The sequence below is a fragment of the Hyperoodon ampullatus genome (assembly GCF_949752795.1).
Source record: "Hyperoodon ampullatus genome assembly, chromosome: 17".
Taxonomy (NCBI): Eukaryota; Metazoa; Chordata; class Mammalia; order Artiodactyla; family Ziphiidae; genus Hyperoodon; species Hyperoodon ampullatus.
In genome coordinates, this window is record NC_136930.1 from 43,699,466 (window position 1) to 43,721,256 (window position 21,791).

The window sequence follows — 21,791 nt, forward strand, 5'->3', positions numbered from 1 at the left end:
CCAGAGGCTGGATTAAATCACTCTCAAAATATTTCTCTTTATGATAATCCAGTTTGAACAAGCAACCTCCCAATTGATAAGTTCAGTTAATAGTTGAACCACCACGGCACCCTGACACAGGGAAGGATGTTCTAGATGGCAGACGAAAGTATTCTAGTCACTGAAAAGGTATATCAGCTCTTTGTAGATTAATAAATACTGTGGGAAGCAAGTTGGTCAGGATTTCTATGCAGCTGCGGTTCTTGACATTCAGTGGGTGTCACTCTCACGTTTCAGGGAGGTACAGCTGAGTCTGAACAAGAGAGACTAGAAGCAAAGTCCATCCCTGGGGGGAGGGAGCTAGTAGACTCAGAAGTGGGAGTCAGAGCCCATCTCAGGAGGAAACAGGAATGGGATCTGGAACTGGAATCAAGAACCTGTTCCCTTGATCCATCATTCACCTCTTTCTCTTTCTCTTCCACCAGCTCCTTTCTCTCTGATTAGAAACCTGTTTTTCTGATCAAAAGTCAAGACAAACTCCCTTAATGATATATTCCTCTCTAATTTACTCTTTTCACAGCCAGGATTTTATTTTCCACTTCTCGCCTCCCCTTAATTCCTCAACATGAACATGACACTGACTTCTCATACCTCCATCTCCTCAATAACTGTCCTGTCAACAGGCATCAATGATCCCTCTTCTATTTGTCAAATCCAATGGACTTTCTTCAAGTCCATCCTGTTCAATATCTGAAGAATCTGACTGTTTTCCTCTTCCTTCTCTCTCTCTCTGTCTCTTTTTTTTTTTTTTTTAACACACTCTCTTGGCTTCTGGGCTGCAACTCTCCAGGTTCTGTCCTGCTCTCAGACTATCCCCTGACTCCTGTCACCTTCCCTGACCACCAGATTGGGCTGGGTACCCTTCCTCTGGCCTTTACCCACACCACCCCTCTGCCACTACATTTACCACATTATACTGAAGTAGTCTGTCTTTGAGCTGTCTCCCCAAATAAGCTGTAAGCTCCAAAAGAGAGCCTAGGTTCTATTTGTCTGTATTCCTATCACGGAGCATGAAGCCTGGCACAGTGGAGGTGCTTTTTTCTTTTTTAACCTAACTTCATGGAGAGGGCCAGCCAGGCTTGTAGCCTGACCACACAGAATAGGGGTCAATAAGGAGATCTCAACCTGAAGTTCACAAGGGCAGCTAGGGCTGTGTTCAAGTCCAGACCACGTGGCCTGCTGCAGTGCACTACTTCCAAACTCCACCAGCTACCGGAGGGGGTATTTGCTAACATACTGGCTTGGCACTCATTTCTAGTGCTGGGCTTGGAGGTAGACTTTAGTACCCAGAGTCAGGCAAGCAGGGACAAACAGGGCTGCTGGATAAAAGGAGTTTCTGGACCTCCAAAGCTGAGGACACTATACCATGGCAATCCCATTAGTGTTCTGTCACCCTTCAGAGGCTATCAGACAGCCTAGCTGTCTGACTTTAACAGTGTGATCACTTCTGATAGAGGTAATTAAGGCTACAAGTAAAAGGCAGAAGATAGACTATGTGTCAATTCCCTTTGACTTGATTCACCACTCTCATTTTTCCCTCCCATCGTTTCTTTTTGGTCTTAAAAGAATGTGCTGTCTATGTTTATCTGGCTTGCCTGTGTATTTCTAATTTTAGATTGCAAGCTGGGGGACAGAATCATGTCTTGATATGTGCAGCATCTCACTGTGGGTGCCTAAGAATGTCTAATGACACCAACATCATTTAATTAACCTGTTTTTATCTTAGCAAATAAAATGTAAAGTTCTCCAGAGAACTTGTTCACTTGAAGCTCACTAGAGATTTATAAATAATTTTCAGGCTATATCCAGTGTATATTCAAAATATATCCAGAATAATTGATAACATTCCATGTAATGTACGACAAACTAAAGTTGACTGGTCTTATAAGAGCTTAGGTAATCCTGAAATATATTTGAGCTGAATAATAAGGGAATATTATAGCCTCTGCCCAACTGAAGGGATATACTTTCTGTAGATCCTTGAAATAGAAAAATATTAATGTCCATGATAAGACCCAAATTATACAATGTTTAAGAATATTAGCTATCTGCTTCCTTGGTTTGCTTGGTTGGTGAGGAACACAGCACCTACTCAAATTTGTAAATTGTCATGCTCATGAACAGAAAGATTTCCTATAAGAGTCCCATTCAAATTTTATGTTTTCTTCCATACGCGTTACATATTTTCCTCGTACCAAAAGAACAAGGAAAGGAATTTATAAAAGAGTTTGAAATTGGTTCTGACATTGTGTGTCAGGTGATGTAACCTTAGTTCTGAGAAAATGGCTGCCAAGTAAGAAGACATAGATCTTGAAACAGAGACCCACTTAGAGTCATAAACATAGACTCATAAACAGAGACACAATCTTGGGAGAAAAAGATAATTAATGGCTTTGTTGTGGAAGAGAATAAGAAACTCAAAGAAATCTCAGCACACTTAGGTTTCTTACAAGATGCTCTTCTAATGACTTAGCCATCTGTGTTAAATCCGTGTGTGTGTCATAATGATAACAAAAGAGATACTGCTACAATAGGGATATTACCACCTACCTAATAGGATTATTGTGAGACCTGAATAAGATACTATATGTAAACATAAGTTACATAATGCACAGTGTTACCATTTACTGAGCAGCTCCTATTTCTGTGAATATAACCACACATCAATTTGGCAGATACTAAATTCAAATTCATGGCAGAAATATTACATAGAGTCATACACAAACAGACATACAAAAGATACAACTGTCACTGCCCTAAGCATTAGCTTTGGAGGATAGAAAATTGCAATGGCTACATTAAGACAGTGTTAAATATTAGATGAATAACAACAGCAACAACAAAACTAACATCAATTTCTATCTAGGGTGTGGATTATGTGGGGAGGGGGTCAACATGAGAACTTTGAAATGTATTCTACTCTAGGACCATGGTTCCTAAGGCACAAATAATCTAAGTACATAAGTTAAGGTATAAGGAATAACAAAAATATATTTCAGGTAAATAGAAGAAATTTTGTTAATGCTAAGAGCTAATATTTATTGAGTACTTAAAACAACCCTATCAGATAGGAAACTACAGTATTGCCGTGAGGAAACCAAGGCTTAAAGAAGTCAAATAACCTTGATTCAAACACAGGCAGTGCAAGATCAAAGGATGAGATCTTTGATCGGGGAATTAAAGGGGCTAATTCTTGGAATAATGAGAGGAAAGGGCATTGGAAGGTGGAGGAAATAACATCAGGAATGTCATGGAGGTGGGAATAAGCAAGATGTGTTGAGGGTATGAGAAAATCGTATGGCTGAAACATGACAGACAAACAGGGGTAAAGGTAAGTGAGAGTGTGAAAGAGGGGGGCAAGTGCAAGGAGAAATAGATTAGGGCTTTAATACTGGAAAAAATAGATTGGGGCATGGGATCTAATCTTGTGACCCTGTGTTTTATCAGAAGATAATTCTGGTGGCAGTGTAAAAGTATTCATTCGAAAGAGGAGAGACAAAGAGAGACTAATTAAGGTATTCTTAGAATGGTCCCACTTTGCTCTTCCTGGAAGTGAATTCAAAGAAAACAAGTTCTTACTGTCTAATGAAAACAAGCACATAAGTTTTTTTTCAGGAAGACAAACTTTTTTCCTGTAATAAATCTTAAAAAGGAATTATTATGTAACTCTTTATATGAAGGATACTGAATTATAGAGTTCATTCATTTGTTCACTACAAATCAAATATTCATTTAGGCCTACAGTATATGCTTGTTTAAGGGCCTGCAATATAAAATATTAAAACCAGTGAAGTCTCTACCCTTGGGGAGCTTACTTTCTAGAAAATTGGGCAACTGTCTTAGTGATTTTACCAAAAAAAATGCAGGAACAATTTTCATGTGGATGTTTTTCTTTTGTCAACTTTTAGTAATGGCTAGTTATAATCCAGAAAAAGTTCTTCTGTTGAGAGCTGAATTTGACATAAAGCTTACCAAATCTATAGAAAATGATGGCCATGTAGCCTTTAGGCAACATACTTCAGATATCAGTGGGCTTTTTAAAAAAGGTAGATTGAAGTCACTTTCAAACTGAGGTCTCTGGTAGGTGACTAAAGGACACCTATCCTGGATTGGCGATTAAAAAGAGGTATATATATTTACATGTATACTTAACTCATTCAATATATATTTACTGTGTGTTATATTAAGTACCTTGAAACACTGCAGATACAGAAATGGACAAGAGAATCTCTACCTTAAAGAATGTATAATGACATTAACACCATTTAATTCAGCTCTGCTGTGGATGTTTATTTAATCTTAGTGAATGGATTGCAAAGTTCTCTAGAAAACTTGAATATTGGACTTCCTTAGAGATTTGTAAATAATTTTCAAGCTATTGCTCTCTAGGATATACCTAAAAAAACTTACAATACACTTTATTATGTAAGATAAATCAGGGTTTCATGAGGTATTTAAGTCTAACATTAAGAAGTGTATTTGATATGAATAAAGAGGTTATATAGCAACTCCCAACTGGAAAGGTAAATTTTCTGGAGACCTCTATAATGGTAAAATATTACATGAAGGAAATATAGTTGAGTGGGGTGACAGACATGATTGCCACCAATCACAATGCTACACAGTAAGTGGTATAGTAGTAGGTGAGCCCCGAGTATTCTGGGTACACAAACAGGTGCATTGAACTCAGCTTTGGGCATTTGGGCCCGGGGGCATGAGAGAAGCAATCAGGCTGAGTTTCTCTAATTTAATAACAGCCGCCACTTACCAAGCTCCTTTACTCAATACACAGCTCAAGGGAGGAGCAAAGCGAGGCCCAGGGAAGGTCAGCACAGAGCTACCCTCTAGCCCACTGCGCCCACTAGCAATGCATTCAGTGATGGTACCACCTCCTCTGGGTTAGGCCCTGACAGAGCTCTGCTCTCCTGAGTCAGTTGCTGTCGTGAGTCAGTAGTGACCTACCCGCCAGATTAAATGTAGAAAATCAGTTCCTGTTCCATATCACTAATGATTAGGCAGCTCCGTAACTGTGGTTCATTGGTTTATTTTGTTTTTTCTCCTAGGAAACCAACCAGGTATGATTAACTTCCTTTTAGAAATCTTCCTTTGGGCTCATTCATAGGTTAAGCAAGAAAATCTGTTTACGCTAAATGATGGATAACTGCCTCTGTCCTCACAGGGGTATGTTGAATGATTGTAGTGACAAAATCATGTGTGTAGGTACCTGTCCAGTATGTCTCTGATTTGCAAAACTATAGCTGTATAGTTTGGATTTTAAGCCTACTTTTAATTGGTTAGAATTATTTCAGGTTTACCCAGTGATATCATTTCCTTTTCACTAATAATTTTGGAACATTGTCCATTTCTTTCCATATAAAAATCTATATGTAAGGTGAAGTTAGCCTATCTGCCATTAACTATTGATGAGATTATTTGCATTTGAAAAACAAAATCCTAGTTTCTCGAGAGGAAAAAGTGAGAAGCTGAAAGCCACTTCATCTAAGAACTCAGGTGTCAGTTGTCTGCTTACTGATGCCCTCAGATGGACCAAGACAAAAGGACTAGAGCCTGCACTTGTAAGTATAATATAAGCATGCAAAATGAAGACTTACTGAGTGGCAAAATAGTTGGTCTGGACATCCTTAGTGAGATGCATTCTAAGAGAAAAGCAAAGAAAATTTTGAATGTTATGTAGTAGTTTCACTGCTAGTATTACTATTTCTAAATATTACTGTATTATGCTTTTATCATCAAAGAAATGAGTGATTGTGGTAACTTTGTTAAGAATCCAACATTTTTATTGAGAGTGATAATTGAATGTTTCATTGAATTATAAAAAAAAGGAAATACAATTTGGATGAAGAATAAAAAATTGAGGTAGGCATACTGTAATGTGAGGACTAATCTGGAAATATTAATATAAACTAATACCATTTAATAAAATACATCTTTTCTAGCTCTGTTCAATGAAATGGCCAAGGAACAATATTACTCCATCATCACGAGGCTGACACTATGCAATCCTAATTTCTAAAAGTTGGGGTCTGATGCTATTTTTCACTTAAAGAAAACAACATGGCTAAGAAGAATGACTGATTCATGTCTGGGTCTGGGAAGGTACAGGTGAGTCTTAAAACATTTTATTAGTCCAGAAAGCAAGAAAGCTTTAAAAAATAATGGTGTTGGCTGGAAGAACACAGAAGCCAGTTTAAAGGGACACTCATTGGCTAACTTCTGTCAATTTGAGTATCAGGAGGAAAATGATGACTATGGTCAGTTAAATTGTGTTAAAAAAAATAAATAAAATGTGTTAATTTGTGAAAAGCTGTGGTCATAAATGACAGCAAAAATGAGAAGAGTTGACAAATTGTACTATAGAAGTTGAATATAATTGAGTCTCATTACTCACCCTTATCATGTTAGTACTGTTGACTCATTTATTGAATCAGTGCAGAATATCAAATTCAGTAAATATCAAGTATGTTAGTTTTACTTAATCTAAGTTTACATTTAGAAAAATAATTCTTAACTTCCAGGCCATTAACTGCCAGTGTTTATACTAGTGCAAACTGATTTTTTTGTAGTGACAAAATTATATCCTTGCCTGCCTTAGATATCTAGTGGTGGGAGTTTTGATTATACTTCAAAGTACCATTCTACTGAGTCATCTTGGGGGAATCAGCATTGGAATATATTTAAATTACTGTACTCCTGAGTCTCTATGTATTAATCAGCTAAGTCTTGAGAGCTAGATCAGAACCCTGGTGGTATTTTGCATAAGTCTATATAGCAGGCTATCTGAAAGAACTTTCCATGATATGGAAATATTCCATCGATATATCTGTGCTATACAGCATGGTAGCCATTAGTCACATGCAGCTAATGGCTATTAAGTCCTTGGAATGTGGCTAGTGTGACCAAGGAACTGAATTTTAAATTTAACTTTGTTTAATGTAAAGTTAAATAGACACATGGCTCACAACTATGGTATTGAACAGCATAGGTCTAGATTTTAAACTTCCTTTTAATTATATAGAATAACTTTAGGCTTACTTAGCAATGCAAATTCCTTCTCATCAATTTTGAGACATTGTCTGTTTTTTTTAAGATAAGGATCTTTTTTTGAGAAACTAACAGAACATTGTGAATCAACTATCCTTCAACTATACTATAAAAAATTTTTTTTGAAAAGGTAACATGTTTACATTATTTAAAACATTAAAAAATATAAAAAGGTATACAGTAAGAATTCTCTCCCACTGTATTCCCCAGCTACCCAGGTCTCTTCATCATTGGTGTGACCAATGTTATCAGTGTCTTATGTATCCCAGAGATACTTTATGCATGTACAAGGAATGACAGCACACCTTTGTTTCGCACAAGGCTTTTTCTTCCTAACATAGTTTAGGGATATGTCATATTAGAACATCAGCAGTCTCCTTTGTTATGACTGCATAGCTTTAAGGATCTAATAAAGGATCCCTGAAGGTGACCTCTCTGCTGATGAGATAGCTTGCATCTGGAATGTGAAGAATCCTAATTTCACAAGACAGGTAAGGGTAACAGCAGGCAGAACCTATGACAGCTCCTACCCAGTGCACCCACCCATATGGAGGAGGCCCAAATTTTAAAATGCCTAGTACTTTTTCTTTTAAATGTACATTTTGAAGCAAATCATGCTAAGCTTTGTGAAATGGCCCAAGGTATTTATAAAACTGACTATGATTTAAAGAAAATAGTATAATTATAATTTCAATGATATGTAACCTCCATTAGTGGCTTTCCGTTGCATGTAAGATAAGATCCAAATTCCTCACCAAGACCCACTGGGCTTTGCATGATCTGGCTCCAGATTTCTTAATCACTATGCTCCAACCACATAGACCTCTTAACACAGCCAGCCCTTTCCTGCCTCAGGGCCTTTGCACTCACTCTTCTCTCAGTCTGGCATGCTCTTTCCTGGGCTCTTTCTGTGGCTCTCTGCTTCATCCTCCAATCTCAGCTTAAATGTCACCTCCTTTTTGATGTCTTTCCTGAATGTGCCATCTATAGTGCTCCCTCACCCTGCCCCCTCACTACTACTTTCTTTGTAGCCTTTATTATAATCTATAATTAGTTTATTTACACGTTCTCTCCCTTCCATTGGAATGTAAGATCCCTGAGAACAGGAGCTTGAACTGTCTTCACCAATATAACTCCAGGACCTAAAGCAGTTCTTGGTATAGAGATGGGGTACAATTAATATTTGCTAAAACAAAAAATGTTGAATGAGCAAATGTTGAATGCATTTCAAATATAGTGCCCAGAATTTGCGAGAATTTGGTCAAGTGCCATGCCTTTCAAATAGTCCTGCATAATTAATAAACACAGTAAATTACTCTAAAAAATACACTGTTTTTGTATGAGGTCTTTGATTCCATTAATATATATCTGGAGTCCTATTTACCTATTTTGTAAGTCAGAGATGTTCAGTATGCTTGAATCATTAAAGCTACTTGCATCTGCTATGATATGCCATCTATGAAGTGATGATGCTTATGCCATAATGGTATGTGCTCTTCATCTTGTAATCTTTCTGAGTCACTAAGTCAAAATGCATTGGTCATTATGTCAACATTTATTAGTACACATGCTTACCTCGCATCATTACTGAAAAACATACATTTATATGGTGCTTTAAAGTCTGTAAAAAAGTCTGATATCAATTTACTTGAGCTTCAAAACCCCTTCTACCCTGTAAGGCATCTTATGGTCATTTCACTGGTGAGGTTACTAGAACTCAGGAAAGATTAAATGTTGCTTAAAACAACATAACTGGTGAAAGATGAAGCTAGTAAATGAACTCAACTCTTCCAACTCCAACTTCCAAGTCTAAGTACTTGTCTTTTTAAGCCACCCCACAGTGCTACTCCAACACTATACTTGAATAAAACTTGGTAGTTTACAAAGTACTTCCACATAAACTATCTCATTTCATCTCTTTACAACCCTTGTGATTGACAAGGATGGTAAAATTCCTTCCCTCAAGAATTTATATAGTTTTTTTAAGGAAACAATACATGTGGAAAACTGAAGACATTGTTACAGAGTTATGTAAACACATGGAAATTAATTATTGAAATGTACACAGATACCAAGGAGATTATGAACTGTATACAGCTAAATGAGATCTATTATAAAGCCTGGAAAGAGGTGATCCTAACAGGATTCAGGAGAGGAAGAAACTAGGTTCAAGGCATCAGAAACGAGAGGGATCCCAGGCTTCCACACAGAGGGAATGGGCCAAGCAAAGATGTGCTTGTGGGCACAGTGTCGTGTGGAGAGCAAAGCCAGCAAATTAGCCTGACAAAAATAGAGGGGCTCCATCAAGAAATAATGAAAGCTGAGAATGCTAAGATGAGGAGTACTTCTAGTTGACAGAAGACCTTAGATGTCAAGGGGAGCTTAGATTTTATTCAACAGACATTGGGGAGTTGGTAAAAGCTCATGCAAATAAAACATTAGAGATGAAAACAAAGTTTGATGACTCTTCTGGCAGCTCTGTGTAGAACTAATTGCAGCAGAGGAGACTGACCCAAGGCTGGTACAGTAATCCACGTGTAAGGCCACGTGGTCATAGACTGCAGCAGTGACTGAGAAAATGGGAAGGAAAGTGGACCTTGCAGAGAAAGACCCATCAGGACTGGGTGGTGGATTTAGAGTGGGAGAGGAGAGAAAAGAGTGAAAATTGGCTACGAGGTTTCCAGCCTATTGATCTGGGCTTATTGTGGTGCAATAAACACGTTATTTTTTTTACAGGGAAGCAGTTGGCTGAGGCCAAGAGTAGAGAGCTAGGGATAAGGAAGAATGAGCTAAGTTTTTAAAATACAAAGTTGAAGGTGGTGCAGGATATTTAGTTGAAGGCAACAGAGAAACAAGTCTGGAAAGAAGGCGAGTTTATATTTTTCATTTTTATTAACCTCTGTCTCTCTTTCCCAAACTGCATACTCACCACCTACTCACACAGCCTCAAATGCTCCTTTCTCGGCAATTCACCACTGAGCAAAATTCACATTTATAGATTTGTATATTTCCTTGTGAACTTTCTCTGTGGTAGCATTAAAAAAATAGAAGAAAGGATTTTAAAAATGTATTAAGACTTTTCACCCTGAAACATTTATTAAGAAGTTACTTTGGTTTTTAAAATTAATATTACTTCCAAAATCAAAATTTGTGCATCAGCTTTTACATTAAGTATATCCATTTATTCTATTTATAAATCTAACATACTGATGTCTGATCCACTTGGTTAATCATTTTAAACTGCATTTGTTCATTTAATAATTTGATTCTGTTTTTCAAACACATCAATTTTCTGATTAACACACCTTCCCAAGTTCTTAAGTAATTCTCATAAAATTAGTAAATCAAACAAATATAGGGCTTCCCTGGTGGCACAGTGGTTAAGAATCCACCTGCCAATGCAGGGGACACGGGTTTGAGCCCTGGTCTGGGAAGATCCCACATGTTGTGGAGCAATTAAGCCCATGCGCCACAACTACTGAGCCCGTGTGCCACAACTACTGAGCCCGTGTGCCACAACTACTGAGCTCATGAGCCACAACTACTGAGCCCACACACCTAGAGCCTGTGCTCTGCGACAAGAGAAGCTACTGCAATGAGAAGCCCATGCACCACAACGGAGAGCAGCCCACCGCTCGCTGCAACTAGAGGAAGCCCACGAGCGGTAACGAAGACCCAACGCAGCCAAAAATAAATAAGTAAATAAATAAATTAATTTTTTTAAAAAGCCTGCTGCTTTTGGAATTTGCACTGGAATGGAGGTAGAAGAGGGAATCCATCTTTAAACTTCTCCCCATTCCCCTCATCCCCTCACGTTGCCTGCCCTCCAAGGCCTTGGCCCCCTGTTTCTGACAATGACAGATAATGTTAGTGTTTTTAGTTTCTATTTGGCTGCTACAGAGAGGCCTCCATCAAGAACCTGGAAATAAGGTTGAATTCTCAAACTATGAAATCCACACTTAAAGGATCAAAGCAAAAGCCAAAAGGATGGCCTTAGCTAACAAGCCTCTTTAGTAACTTCACTAATGAATTAATGAGGGAGAGAGGAGGACTCAGACCAGGGGGCAGGGGAAATAAAACAGGAATGACAAAGACTAGGATTGGCAGTGACTATCCTGGCTTTGGCCAGGGAAAAGGGAACATTAGTTAACAGACTTCTAATATTACAGTCCCATTGGCAAGCCCTTTCCTGATGTGGAGATAGAGGCATCAGATTTTTCAGCCTGATTCCGAGAGTTGTTTGATTCATCTAACTTCCATTGTTCGGATTCTCATTCACCTCTACAGGTAGGTCTTTCTGCAGGGAAAGAAGGCACTGGTCTCTGACACTCCAGGATTACCGTCCTTAGGAAAGTTATAATTCTTATTATAGTTAATTTTTGATATTCTGACTTTATACATTTTTCAAGAAGTTAGGTAATTTGAGTCTGCCACTAAGAGATGGATCCATTTTCAATATGCTGATGAAATCAGGTTTCTGAATCTGCCAGGTTGAGTACCAGACCCTGGACTGGTAAACTGACCGAGGGAAGACCTTAGGAGACTGAGTGCTGGTCTTCCCAATTACTCCCTAAGACACACAGTCACAAGATAAATGACAAGGAGCCGCAAGCCACCTGAGGATTCAGAGCAGGGTTCTTGGACATAATAACATCTGAGTTGTATCTTAAAGGCTGAGTGAGAGTTTGCAGGTAAAGAGAGGTGGGCAGGGAGGTCCCAGCATAATCCAGGGCACAGAGAAGAGAGTGAGCAACTGTAAGTTGCGGGTTAGCTGGAGAAATAGAGGGGTCAAATCAAGGAGAGCCTCAAGTCTAATGGGCAGGAGGGAGTCATTCAAGTTTTTTAAGCAAGAGGATGACAGGGCAAATTTGGATTTATCACTCCTGCTCTAGGAGAATATGAATATGAAATCTATCAGTAGAATATGATTTTAAGAAACAGCTAGTCCAGAGGCAATTAAGAGGTCATAGCCCAGAAGAAAGACAGTTCTGAATTCTTACAGTAGAATGGAAACATTTCAGAAGCAAACACCAACAGGATTTAGTATTTGGACATTCAACGTCAAAAGGAAGAATCAGGGAGACAGGAGCCTAAGACCAGGTTCTGGTTTGGGTGTCTGAGTGGATGGCAGTGCCAAGAACTCATACATGGAATAGAGGTGGGAGCATCCCAGGGTTTGTTTCATAGAATCTAGGGGGTGAGGGATTAAGTGGGGTGAAAATAATGAGGTTAGTTTTGAAAATGTTAATAGGTATCCGAGATACCCGTGGGATGTCCAAGTAGAGATGCTCAGCATTTACTAATATATAGTTTCTGGGTGCTCAGAGAGGAGGTCAGTGCTAGACGTAAAGACGTGAAAGTTCTCCACAGAGGTGGTATTTAAAGCCTGAAACTGGATGACGTCGCCCAAGCAAGACAAAGAAGGACTAGGGTCCAAGGGAAAATCCTTGGGAGCAACGTTTAGCGGGTAGGCAGAGGAAGAACCCATGCAGAGGAACAAAAGCCCTGATACCAAAGAGGAGAAGCAGAATGGAAGAGTTTCAGGAGCCAAGGGAACTGTTTGGAGGGGCGGCAACTCCCAAGAGAGATCCAGGAACTAAGGACTTAAAAGTATCTCCTGGGGGGCTTCCCTGGGGGGCTTCCCTGGTGGCGCAGTGGTTAAGAATCCGCCTGCCAATGCAGGGGACACGGGTTTGAGCCCTGGTCCGGGAAGATCCCACATGCCACGGAGCAACTAAGCCCATGTGCCGTAACTACTAAGCCTGAGCTCTAGAGCCCGTGAGCCACAACCACTGAGCCTGTGAGCCACAACTACTGAAGCCCGCGCCCCTAGAGCCCGTGCTCCGCAACAAGAGAAGCCACCGCAATGAGAAGCCCGCGCACTGCAACGAAGAGTAGCCCCCGCTCACCGCAACTAGAGAAAGCCCGCGCGCAGCAACGATGACCCAACAAAAGGGAGTCTTCAGTAGCCCCAGGGGTGTGGCAGGAGTGGATGGGAGTGGAGGAGGGGAAGACAGTGAGCGTGGATCGTTTGTCATAAGGCTGGCTGCGCTTCGTAACCCTGAGATGCTGGTGTAGACCACAGTCAGTTTGCTGGGCCCCCTTTCCTGTCTGCTTTCCCTCTTGTCTAAGAGTCAAGTGATTGGGAACAAGAACCCTAAAGTAAAGGAAGAAACCCTGAGGCCGATACTGGTAGAGGATTCAGGGGTGTTCTCTTTCCCCAAAATCACTCCGCTTAACCTTCTCCATCTGTTGCTTCCCTCCACTGGTGGATAATGGATTCCAGTCTCCCATGCCAACCGAGACCCCTCTCATGGGGGAGCAGCAACCCACAGGGCTCCGCAGAAGTGATTACAGCTCTCAGGGACCCAATATGGCAGGAAGGAGAGAAAGACCATCTGTCAACCCTCAGAACCAGCATGCTTTCCTGAGCCTCTTTCCCTTTAGTTAGTGCCCCTGCTCTGATTTCCTCATACCTTACCCAGCCCCTCAATTTCCAGTGTCTAGAGAGCCACCATATTACGGAGTATCAGATTCCCAGTTCCCATGGGACCCAGGCTCGTTCTGGAGGAGAAACTGAGGATGGGACTTGGGACTTATTTAACGTGCATTCCTCTAACTTCCGGGGGAAGGGGGAGCCCTAGGATGTCCTTCCCTCCCAGGTCAAACTCGAACTCAGTTAAAATGGTGTGTATGACTCTTCTGAAGGAAGGCTGGTCTTTCGCCTGGAATCCCTTAAAAGCAGGGAAGAATGAGGAGGAATTGGGCCCCTTCTCTTCATCACTGTGTGGTCCTTCTTGCCCTACTCCAGGCCTCAGCCGGATCCAAAGGCTTCATTTACCATCAACATGGAAACCAGCCCTGTAAGGAGGAGGGAGGCCTACTTAGCCTTGAGCAGACCCTGGCAGTTCTGTTCCAGCCAGAGTGATCTGACCAGTCACCTGGGCTCTTCTTTAAGTTTATTAAAACTTTTCATTAAAAAGAAAAAAGCTTGTTAGAAGAGAGGCAAAAGAGTAGAAGTTAGTGGAGGGCACAAGATTCACTGATGGACCTTTTGTCTTAGCATAAAAGACTTGAGCAAGCTTGAGAACAAAGAGTCAGTGGGCAAGAGACACTCAAGATATAGGAGAGAAAAAGTTAATGATGGAAGAAGATGTTGGAGGAGACAGGATGAGGGATGCAATGGGATCACCTGTGGAGGGTCTGATTCCAAACAGGAAGATACAGACGCATCCTTGGAGACCAGCAGATACTGATGCTACATAGAGTCAGATGGGGCCAGTCACGTAAGACACTCCTGGATGAGGTCATCTGAATTTTCAGTGGATCCTAAGTTATTTAACAAACCAGGGAATGTCTACTTGGTGAGAGCCCATGTGCACATATCATTTCATTGCATCCTCACAACAGCCCTATGAGGTAGATACTGTTCTGATTTTACACTAGAGGAAAGAACCTTAGGGAAGTTAAGCAACATGGCCCAGGTCAGACAGCTCACAGGAAGCAGACGCAGGCTCTGAATCCAGGCCTGTCTAGCACATGTTCTTTGTGTAACTCCACATTGCACCATGCTGCTTAGGGCAGATGAGAGGGCACTGTGCTGTCCCAGAAGGCCAGCGAATCTTTTCATCTCTGTAATCACCACATAGGTGTTATCTGCCTAGGTGTGGAGCTTGTCCTAGATTCCAGATTTTCTAGTTTGTCTGGAAATCTGTTCAACTACAGTAAACAGCATAGGCCCACCCAGGACCTTGAAGAGTCAGGTGATAGCTTGGTAAGAATTTGAATTAAAAGTCAGCAAACAGCAGATGCAAACCATTATATACAGAATGGATAAACAACAACGACCTACTGTACAGCACAGGGAACTATATTTAATATCTTGTAATAAACCATAATGGAAAAGAATATGAAAAAGAATATATATGTGTGTGTGTATATATATATATATATATAAAACTGAATCACTTTGCTGTACACCAGAAACTAACATAACATTGTAAATCAACTGTACTTCAATAAAATACATTAAAAAAAAAAAAAAAAAAAAATCAGCGGACTTCCCTGGTGGCACAGTGGTTAAGAATCTGCCTGCCAATGCAGGGGACACGGGTTCGAGCCCTGGTCCGGGAAGATCCCACATGCCGCGGAGCAACTAAGCCCGTGCGCCACAACTACTGAGCCTGCTCTCTAGAGCCTGTGAGCCACAACCACTGATCCTGTGAGCCACAACTACTGAAGCCCACGCCCCTAGAGCCCGTGCTCCGCAACAAGAGAAGCCACCACAATGAGAAGCCCGCGCACCGCAACAAAGAGTAGCCCCCGCTCGCCGCAACTAGAGAAAGCCCTCACGCGGCAACGAAGACCCACTGCAGCCAAAAAAAAAAAATAATAATAATAATAATAAATAAATAAATTACATAGTTATTTAAGAAAAAAAGAATCGGCAAACAGTATCCTGATTTTGTGTCTGATATTCATTACATAGTGTCTTTGTGATCATCAAAAATGTGGGAAGGGCTGGAGAAAATATTTGCAGTCCCTAAGTTTCTTAACCGGTAACCTTATCTAAATCCTGTGAATTAAGTAACCATCTATCAGATGGTCAAAGTGGTTGCATCTAGGACAAGGGACCTAGGAGACCGCCCAGGGCCTATGTACATACATCACTGAATCAAATACGTTCAAAATCATCCCTCTATAGGACGGCATAAGCTGACTTATCAAATGCCAAGTAGTCAGGTAACTTCCCAGAGGCAGGCCTTTTGCTGCACTAGTTCTCCCTGAGCACAGTTACCACGAGAGGAGCCAGATGCCACATGGGTCCCTGTGCTCCGCTGCCCACAGCGTGCAGAGCCTTTGGACCTGCATTCAGAGACCCCCCCATAACACCCTCTGCCAAAAACCTCTCTCCCGTTGCATCAGCGCATCCCATGCAGAGTGGTAGGGAAAGGTGGGGTAAGGAAGGGGTCTCTCTTTTGGAACCCTATGTGTTCTGAGAATTAACAGCAGCAGGAGGAACAGGTCCTTAGGCTGACACGGTTGTTATATAAACTTTCTCCTGGAGTTGGGCTAGAGATCAAATTGATGAGGGGAACATGCAGGAATTTAGTGAGAAGGAAGAGTAACGATACAATGAAGAAAGGTTTTAAAGAAAGCGTCTCGAAATACCAAAAAAGATGGCTACAAGTAGGTTGGGACCAGTCTGTGGGACGTGTGAACCACCCCGAATCTCCCACCTTCTCCATGAAGCCTCTCAGAATTGGCCAGAGAAAAGAATTGTGATTTCCTGTGCCTTGATGAGTCTAGACTTGGAACTACATTAGTTACCTTCCCCATAAACTCTAAAATATTGGGCGTCTTATGTGCTGGGCTCTGTTCAGGGTTTTTAGGAATACCAGGGTGAATAAGAAGGACAAAGTTGCTCCTCTTTACTTTCTGATGCAAGCAGTTAGAAAATATCAGGCGTTATGAACACGCCATCAGAGTGATGAGCTAGAGGGGACTGGCAGGCTACTTTAGATGAAGATAGTCATACAAGGCCTCTCTGAAGTGTAAGCTGAGACCTGAATGAGAAGGAAGAAGCGGACTTTGGGATGAGCATTCTAAGGCAGAGGGAACAGCAAAGGCAAGCTCTCCTACGCTGAGAAACATAGAGAACCATGTGGTCAGAGTAAAGTGAGCAAGGGGAAGAGGTGGGGAAGAGGTGTAGAGGAGGAGGTTGGAGAGATAGGCTCCAGCTGGGGTGGGGAGCCTGCATTTTGTTGTAAGGGTAATGGGGAGCTATTGAAGGTTCTAGGCAGAGGACATACATGATCCTATTTATGAGTCAAAAGCTCTCTTTGGCTAAGATGTGGAGAAGAGATTATACATGGCAGAGGATGGAATCAGAGAAATCAGGAGGTAATTACAGAATAATTCAGGTGATAGGCTTGAACCAAGGTGGAGATAAGGGTGGAAGAGGAGAAATGATGAGATTCTGAATATGTTTTGGAGACAGAGTCAACCCAGCTTGCTGATAAGTTAGGTGCAGGAGATAAGAGAAAGGAATCAGGGATCATTTTGAGGTTTGGAACAGGGCAACTATGAACTTTTCCTTATTTCTTACTGCTAATACATACCTTAAGAAAAAACTTAACATTTTAAATTATAAAAGCAATATACATTTCTGTAGAATATACAAGCAATAAAATTAAGAAATAGAAAAATTCATCAGCCTATAATTCACAGGTAACTACTATTCATCTTTTGGTTCACTTACTTCTAATCTTTTCTCATTTTTATAAGGAAAGCACTTTCCAGGTAATAAAATTATACATATTAATTAGAAACAATACAGAAAAAAGTAAACATAGAAATTAAAATCACCCAAGTATAACCAGAATTAATATTTTTATGAATGATATACGCATATGTATTCAACTAATTTTGAACATTCTCAACACATGGCTTGTATTTTGCTTTTTTAAAAAAACTTTGCCACGGGGGCTTGCCTGGCGGTCCAGTGGTTAAGACTTCGCCTTCCAATGTAGGGGGTGCGGGTCCGATCCCTGGTCGGGGAGCTAAGACCCCACATGCCTCGCGGCTAAAAAAACCCAAACCATAAAACAGAAGCAATATGGTAACAAGTTCAATAAAGACTTCGAAAAACATTTTGCCATGAACTTTAACTCATCATCATCATAATTATTTTAAAGTATTATTTTATTGGGTTGTAGGCACTTATTCCTGATGTATATGAACCTGTCACAACAGCTCTGCCTTACTAAAGGTCCCAGGTTGCTACATTTTGGACTTTCGCCTTCACATCAACCTCTGCCCCCCACTGCCTCAATCCCCCAAGTTAGAATCTTATAGTTGTCCAGAGGTCCCCAAGCTGAGGCAGGGTCTTCTCAATGACCTGTCTCAGCCCCCTCGCGCCACCACCTACCTTCACTGCCACCAAGAAGTAGTGCCCTTGCTGGTGGCCTGCCTGGCATCATCTTTTGCAACACGACAGGAAAACATACCTGACTGTATTTCCGGTGAACCACTGCATGATCCCCCCACCCACCGCCGCTGCCCCTCCATCTCCCCGGGGGTCACCTACTTTCCAGGAATGAATTCCAGGTGGCGAGTTTCGAGGCCCACCCTCCCCAAACTCCTGGGACCATCTGCTATGGCACAGGCAGAGTCAACAGGTATAGCCACTTGGATCGCCGCCCCTCCCTCCAAGAGGACATGTGTGTTTCCTCCCTGGTCTCAAGCCTGGCTCTGAGCTGCTTTCTGAACTGCTCTCACATCTACCCTGCTTCTAAGCCTGCCCTCCCTGTGTGAATCTCCCCACCTTCAATCAGGCAGGAGACGATAAGGCTGGTATCACTTGCTCATTTGGAGGAGGTAGATAAGAAAGCCCAGTGCCACCTGGAGAGAGGTACTCAGAGCCTGCTTCTTGATTGATTGATTGAAAGATACACCCTTTTCATTTACATCACCATAGTTAGTTTCTTACCATAGGCAGATAGTGCCATAGTTATTATCCCAAAGAGAATTTGGCTTATTTTTAAACCATGAATGGTTTAAATGATGGTTAAATTCATAGATGAATCTGAGTTTTATAATCATCAGAGTCTGAGCAACTGCCACAAGTAAAACTACTTCAACTGCATAAATCTGAACTGATGCAGAGTGGAAAGCTGAAGGATAATAATGCTTTATATTTGTAGCACACGATGCATGTTTCCACGCTCTCCCAAATTATCACATTTGCTTGTTACAACAACTTGTTGAGACAGGCAGAGTTGATATTTGTATTTCCACTTTATAGGCTTAGTTCATCAAACATTTATTGATTCCTTTTTATATACCTGGCCCTATGCTGGGTACCGGTGATACTGAGAGGAAGATAATACAGTTTCTATCCTCAAATTGCTCACAATCTGGCCGGAGACACAGATATAGCAACTAACTAAAGTATGTGTGGTGAGCATTATGCATTTTGTAGGAACAAAATGTTATAGGCACCAAGAGGAAAGAGTAAAGCAGGGCGTGGGGAGAAGCAAACATCACTGAGTGCCTATCAAGTGCCAGGTATTGGGCTAGGGCCTTGCTACTCAAAGTGTGGTCCACGGACCACCAGCAGTTACATCCCCTGGGTGCTTGTTAAAATGCAGAACCTCAGGCCCTACTCCAGACCCACTGATTCAGAATCTGCATTTTAACAAGATGTTCAGGACATCTCTATGCCCATTAAAGGTTGAGGAGCACTGGGCTAGGTGATTTACAGATTTTATTTAATTCACAGCCCAGCGAGGTAGTTTTTATTAGCCCTGTATTACATAAGATAGGACATGGAGTTACAGAATTCTGTCTAAGTCTCACAGCTATGTCATGGAGCTGGGATTTGAACTAGGCCTACCCTGTGATGTTTCTTACTCTCTAGGGGTTTCAGAAAGGCCTCCTGGACAAGATGACGTTTGTGCTGGACCTGGAAGGACCTCACTGGGAGGAGGGAGGGCCTTCCAGTCAGAATGCCCCTTGAGTGAATGCTTGGTATGGCAATGGAATACAGCCTGTCGTGGGTAGTGTGGGAACTAAGGTGAGCAAAGCAGATTGGAATCAAATTATCCAGGGCCTTGAATGCCACCTTAAGGAACTTGAATCTATCCCATGAGTAGGTTTTGCAGCCTGCTGTGGAACTGCGATTGTGGAGAGACTGCTTGTATCAGAAGCCCAGCCTCGCCACTCACTAGTTCTATAACTTCAGGCAGGGTCGCTGGTGGGGTTCTCCGAGATGTACTTGGGAGTGCAAAATGGCTATTAGAAATCAAGGCCTGGGAGGAAGAGGGAAGAAACAGGGTTGGGCAGAGAAGGAAATCAAAGAGTGGCCCAAAAGAGGCTCGGCCAGGGGCTTCCCTGGTGGCGCAGTGGTTGAGAGTCCGCCTGCCGCTGCAGGGGACACGGGTTCGTGCCCTGGTCCGGGAGGATTCCACATGCCGCGGAGCGGCTGGGCCTGTGAGCCATGGCCTCTGAGCCTGTGCATCCGGAGCCTGTGCATCCGGAGCCTGTGCTCCGCAACGGGAGAGGCCACAACAGTGTACCACAAAAAAAAAAAAAAAAAAAAAAGTCTCGGCCAACCTGACAGGTAGCTGAGGAAGATGGCGAATCCAAGCTGTCCTGTATCAGGCCGAGACAGCCGGGACTTTATCCCTCACCTCGCCCAGGCACCAGATGCCCAGGCAGGGCATGACCTCAGGTGATGTGGATCTCTATGGCTGGGGCAGACCCTGAAGGAGGAAGCTGTCTGCTGACAGCTAGGCAGCAAGTCCTCCTCCCTGGAGGGGCTTGAGCAGGGCACCCTCGGGGTCTGCCACAGACAGTATCCTTACTGCTGTGTCTCTGTCCCTCCACTGGCAAAATGGAAATATTAGTAGTCGATCCCCCATGGGGCAACTGTATGCCTGGCCTATAATTCCAGGGATGCTAGTTATTAGTATTATCTGCCTTGACAAGATATTCACTGTCTACTTTCTCCCTTGGAGCACTTGGAGTTTGAAAATCTCTCACTGTGGCCTGAGGAATATGAGGATCCTGCGCAATTCCCAGTTTGCCTGGATTTCTGCCCCTTTCTCACAATGTTCCAGGTCTCATCATTTGTCAGGATAGCCTGGTTGAGTTAACTACTGTGCTAGGCAAAAGGCAAGATTTGAGAAATTTAAAACAGGAATGCCAAGTCAGATCAGTGGTTTTAAAATATCATGTAAGTTGAATCATAAAGGATGGACTACAGGGTGCATTTGGGGGGTATAGGCTAAGCTTCTGTACCATAGAGACTCAAAATAAGACCCAAACAGAAGAGTTTCCTTCTTTCTTATGTAACAGTCTAAAAATGAGTGGTCAAGGGCCACAAAAATGGCACTATTCCATGAGGCCACTTGGGGACTGAGATTCCTTTTAATCTTGTTTCTCTACTATCCCCCAAGACCGTGGTTCTTAAAGTGTAGTCCCTAGACCAGCAGCATCAGAATCACCTGGGAACTTTATTAGAAATGCATATGGTGGACTTCCCTGGTGGCGCAGTGGTTAAGAATCCACCTGCCAATGCAGGGGACACGGGTTCGAGCCCTGATCCGGGAAGATCCCACATGCCACAGAGCAACTAAGCCCGTGCGTCACAACTACTGAGACTGCGCTCTAGAGCCCGCGAGCCACAACTACTGAGCCCGCATGCCACAACTACTGAAGCCCACGCGCCTAGAGCCCATGCTCCACAACAAGAGAAGCCACTGCAGTGAGAAGGCCGTGCACCGCAACGAAGAGTAGCCCCCGCTCACGGCAACTAGAGAAAGACCGCGGGCAGCAACAAAGACCCAACACAGCCAAAAATAAATAAATAAATAAATAAATTAATTAATTACAAAAAAAAAGGAAATGCATATGGTGGGGCCTGACAATCTGTGTTTTAGCAAGCCCTCCAGGTGATTCTGAGGCACACCCAAGTTTGAGAAACACTCACCTAAGATTTTTTTTCCTCATCGCTCAGGTCAAAACTGTGGGATGAGCCTGAAGAAAGGTGGAAGAAAAGCAAAAAGAGGGCAAACTATTTCCTTTTCAAAGAAAGTGCCTGGAAGGTGAATGCATAACTTCCTCTGACATCCTATTGGCTGATAACTAGTCATGTGTCCATGTGGCCACCTAACTATGAGGGACCT